Here is a 5,533-nt window from a genome sequence, read left to right as displayed (position 1 = left end):
TTTAAACCAGGTCAGACTGTTTAAACCAGGTGAGTGGGGACTGTTTAGCCGGGCCGGCTTAGATGATTGGTCGTGCTTTTTACAGCGCCACGGCTTCCACAGATGATGTTTTTTATGGATTTTTTGTCAAAGCACTTCAGATATTCATTGCTATCGGGATGATAAGAGCATTCCATGGAATATAACAACAAGTGTATCTCGAGCCGGTTTCTCAAACTTACCTACCCCACCTTTAAAATGTTCATTTGAATGCTTCACTTTTTACTGTGACATCTTGTTTCAACAGTCACTTCATCACTTTATTTTTGTTCTATTATTATTTTAATTTGTATTTTATTTTATTTGTACCTTGTTTGAATCCTGTTTGTAACTCTGACCCTGTTGCTGCTATTAACGCCTGAATTATTTAAGGGGGTGAATAAAGTTCCATCTTATCTTATCTTCATTTAATGGTTTATTTGGCAGGGACGATGCACAGTAATGAACACTCAAAACATTCAAATGTATCAAGCGTAACAGTGCCAGATTTAGCTTTGAGCTCATTTCCATCCGCACTCCCAATGCTCGTCCACATATGGTATCATCTAACTAAACCTTTTGTATGTGTTGGGGAAGCTTGGACTCAAACTGTACCGCCGTATTTCTGTACCTCTACAGATCACACATGAAACAGACAAATACTCATCATAAAAAAAGACATAATTGGTTTTACTTTTATTTCTAAATTAGTTTCCGCACCATTACAGCAGAATGTAGTGGGTTCATTGATGGTCATGCAACATGCAGTTAAACCTTTAGATGTCAAGTCGTCATACGGGGTAGATCTTTAACCATTGGGTCACCATTTTGTGCATTCACTTGTAGCTGAACATGCATGATATGGTACACAGCTCTGCAAATGGTTTTCACATATGCCTTCTTATCTACTTGTGGTGCTGCTTAGCAAAAAAGGCATCCATGTGGTGGCAAAATGAGGAAAGAAGAAGTGATTTTCTGGTGAATGTAATGGTTTCGCAAAGAAGAAATAGCTGAAAGGAGTCAGGGTAGAGTTTGTCTTGAGCCTAAACATCAGACAAACGACTGGTATGGGTTTAACATCGCTTTAAGGTAAGAAGAAGTAACACTGGTGGTGCTAGTCAAGGCCGTTTCTTCCTCTAGGCGGACTGTGCGGATGCATAGGGCCCCCGCGGCCACTAGGGGGTGCCCAAGCTGAAAGTTCAGGTTCAGCCTCAATATATTTGGGGAGAATTCAAATGATCCGTCTTTATTTGTAGGCTGCCGAGCCCTTCCTGTGTTCGGTGAAGCATTATGTGCTTACAAATCAAATGTAGGATATAAACACAACGAAAATGCAACGAGAGCAAAGCTGAGGCTTGTGTTTGGGTTGATAAAGTCCAAATCATCGTTGGGCTGTCAGCCAATGAGTGACGTCTGAGGAAGGTGACAAATGTAAATTATACATTGTTGAGAAAATGCTGCATCTCTTGCATTTATTGGCGTAGAGGACCCTCATTGTTTACCTTTTTAATATACTTTTTTGTAAGTTTCAATTGCTTGGTTTTCCTCTTAAAGTGTAACAGACTGATGCATCTACACAGATCATCTTAAAGGCTTGGGAATCCCCCCATTGTAGTTAAAAAACTGTAAAAACTAGGGCCCCCAAAAAGCTAGAAACGGCCCTGGTGCTAGTTTGCCAAATAGACAGCCATGTGAGGGCAAAAGGAGGAAGAGAGTGAATTTGTGGCATGTTCCCGATGTCATGGTTTTGAAAGGGTTAGGATAGAGTTTGTTTTGAAGCAAAGCATCAAACAAACGACTGGTTTTCGTTAACATCTTTGCTTAAAGGTAAGAAGAAGTGGGACAGATTTGACACGACAGGGTTAAATTGCGAGAGAGAATTGGAAATGGAACAAAAGCAAAGACAGAGGGTCGATAGCATCTCACAAACCATATGGAGTGACTGTGGCAGAAGTCCAGGGCGGAGATGATTTGTCTGAAGAACTTTCGGGCTTCTTTGGGCGTCAACCTGCCCTTCTTCACCAGGTAATCAAACAACTCTCCGCCGGACACATGCTCCAAAACCAGGTACCTGAGAGACAAGAGGGGAATATATCAATCAATCAATCAATCAATCAATCAATCAATCAATCAATCAGGGTTTATTTATAAAGCCCAATATCACAGATGTTACATTGGTCTCAGTGGACATTACAGTTTGTACAAAATATGAATCCGACACCCTCTGTCCTCGGACCCTCACATCGAACAAGAGAAAAAGTCCAAAGAAACCAGACAGTTAATTGAAAAAAATGTAAGGAGCTTCTGGGAGAGCAACAGATGTTGTGCGTAAATTGAAAAGACAACACATTTACAACATAGGTAGACCAGAGGCTGGATGATATTATGGAAACAGGTGAGCAAAGGGTCTTCTGAACAGAAAACCTGGTATCAAAATGCATGCACACGACTCACGGACACTTTGGTTTAAAGTCAAACACCTCTAAATCATGCATGCCATGTGGTCACTTATCTGGCTAACAGAAGCTATGTTCCCTTCAAGGTTGTTTCTACGCAGACTCAGATCCAGGGGGAGGAAAGCAGGAAGATGAAGAGATACTCACAGGTATTTGTTATTCTCATAGACATCATGCAGCTTCAGAACGTGAGGGTGCTCTATTAGTTTAAGAATAGCTATTTCTCTCTCCACCTGCACAGACAGAGGGAGGCAGAGACGTGGAGAGAAAGGTCAAAGAGAAGGAGGAAGAGGAGGAGGAGGAGGAAAAGGAAGAGGAGGAGGAAGAGGAACGTGGTTAGAAATGATTAAAGTTGAAATGTCAGAGGATGCAAGTAAAAGCAAAGTTAGGTCAAATGTGGCGCGGAGGGAAAAAGCATTAAATGTTAGGTCTGATTCTTTAGTGTTCAATTAAAGATGGAGTTGTAGAAAGGACAAGGGGATTTTTAAAAGTATGATGGAGACAGAAATGGAGGAACAAAGAAGTCTGTGCTGTATTTGAAGCTTCAGACCGATTAGCTCCGATAGCATACTTAAAATACTTCTTAACAACAAGACTTAAAGCTGCACTTGATATTCAATAACACTAAACTATGTATAACGTAATCACTCATAGTGAGAAACTAAAATAACCCCGTTAGCCCAACGTTGGGTTTTTAACTTTTAGCATCTGTCAGCCCTTTGTTTTGGTTTTACTGCGTATTTTATTATTTACTTTTTCACTCGTATTGAGCATTAAATGTTACGTCTGATTCTTTAGTTCTCACTTAAAGATGAAGACGTAGAAAGGACGAGTGTATTTTTTAAAGTTTCAAGATAAATGGAAGACAGAAATTGAGGAACAAAGATATTCTAGATCAGTGGTTCTCGACTGGTCAGGCCTCGGGAACCACTTTTTCCTTTGTCAATAAATCGCGACCCGAAATTTGAAGCACTCAAATCTATTCAATGGAAAATTGTGCTGTAATATATATATACGCTTTTCAGCATACAATATTAATGAAAGTGAAGTAAAGTGTGTATATCCCTTCACAGAACTAAAGAATGCTTTTAAAAAGGTTTAATGAGATGATGGAATCAAAGCTGAATTGTATAACATCTAAAGGCCCACATGCTGAAACCCCAACCCCAGCAGGGGGTCTGGGGGAGAAAAAAAAAAATATATATTTTCAACTTCTTTTTTCTTCACTCACACATCTGCGACCGACTCGAAACGGGTCCACGACCCACAAGTTGAGAACCACTGTTCTAAAGGACATCGTACATTTTCTATAGTTGAAGCTAAAGCTAGCTCATAGCTTTTAGCTCCTAGCGTACTTAAAATACTTCTTAACAACAAGACTTAAAGCTGCACTTAATATTCTTGCATGAACAATAAACGATGTATAATGTAAAGACTGTCACTCATAGTGAGAAACGTAAAGAGCTCTGTAGCCCCCAGTTAGCTTAACGTTGGGTTTTTAGCATCTTTTAGCTCTTTGTTTTGGTTTTCTCTCGTACAAAGCACTACATGATACGTCAGATTCTTTAGTGGTCAGTTATAGATGAAGTTGTAGACAGGACAAGTGTATTTTTGAAAGTGTGAAGGAAACAGAAATTGAGGAACAAAGAAACCTGTGCTGTCGTAAATGTTCTATAGTTGAAGCTAAAGCTAGCTCAGACCTATTAGCTGCTAGCATAAACACTTTCTTACAACAAGCCGGAAAGCTGCACTTAATATTCTTGCATTAACAATGACGAATGAACTTTATATATATATAAAAGAAACACTCATGACACACGTTAGCTTAGCAGCAGTGTTTTTAGCATCTTTTAGATCCTTGTTTTGTTTTCTCTCGTACAAAGCACTTCATGTTATGTCAGAGTATTTAGTGTTCATGTAAAGTTGTAGACAGGACAAGTAAAAAGGTATTAGGGGAAACAGAAAGGAAGACAAAAAGACGTATGGGAATCTTAGCTGTAGCCCTTGTTAGCTTAACGACAGGTTTTTTGCATATTTCAGCTCATAGTTTTACGGTCTGTAACTTTACTCTTTAAAAAAGCTCTAAGAACACACCGTACACTACCTGTTCACATCAACACAGTAAACAAACATAGCTAGTGATTACCTGTAGCCTTAGAGCAGGTAGTGTCACATTCCCAGATAAAGCTAACAGTACAGGAGGCAATGGGCAACTTTCCAAAAGCAACACAAGCGAGGAGTTCTGTTTAAACCAGGTGAGACTGTTTAAACCAGGTGAGACTGTTTAAACCAGGTGAGTGGGGACTGTTTAAACCAGGTGAGTGGGGACTGTTTAAACCAGGTGAGTGGGGACTGTTTAAACCAGGTGAGAGAGGACTGTTTAAACCAGGTGAGTGGGGACTGTTTAAACCAGGTGAGTGGGGACTGTTTAAACCAGATGAGTGGGGACTGTTTAAACCAGGTGAGTGGGGACTGTTTAAACCAGGTGTGTGGGGACTGTTTAAACCAGGTGAGTGGGGACTGTTTAAACCAGGTGAGTGGGGACTGTTTAAACCAGGTGAGTGGGGACTGTTTAAACCAGGTGAGTGGGGACTGTTTAAACCAGGTGAGTGGGGACTTTATAGAGGACACATATGGGAGGGTTTTTAGACATAGTATTGGCTTCGGTCATTTTGTGTTTCTTGTCTGGGTTGCCATTTGTCTCTTTGTGTGTCTTCGTAATAAGTCTCTCTGTAAGTCACACGAGGCTCTGGCGTTGGGTTTGTCCAATATTTACAAATGCATCAACAGATCTCACAAATGATCCCTCGGAGTATATATGTTTTCATCTGTGAGGGAACAACTAACATCTGGGGCCTCATTTATAAAACGTATACGTGAAAAGATGGCATACGTAGGAACAAAGGAAGTAAACACGCACGCAAATATTCAGATTTATAAAACACTGCGCACGCCGGTCTCCCTTTATAAATCACAATCGACTCAAAATGCGGCGAAGCTTTTCGCGGGCTTCACGTAACGCCCATATTTCCCTATAAATAGTCAAACGTCCACATTAA

Source organism: Notothenia coriiceps, unplaced genomic scaffold (assembly GCF_000735185.1).
Source record: "Notothenia coriiceps isolate Sejong01 unplaced genomic scaffold, NC01 NC01_scaffold00037250, whole genome shotgun sequence".
In the NCBI taxonomy this organism is placed as follows: Eukaryota; Metazoa; Chordata; class Actinopteri; order Perciformes; family Nototheniidae; genus Notothenia; species Notothenia coriiceps.
This window is presented reverse-complemented; position numbering follows the sequence as displayed.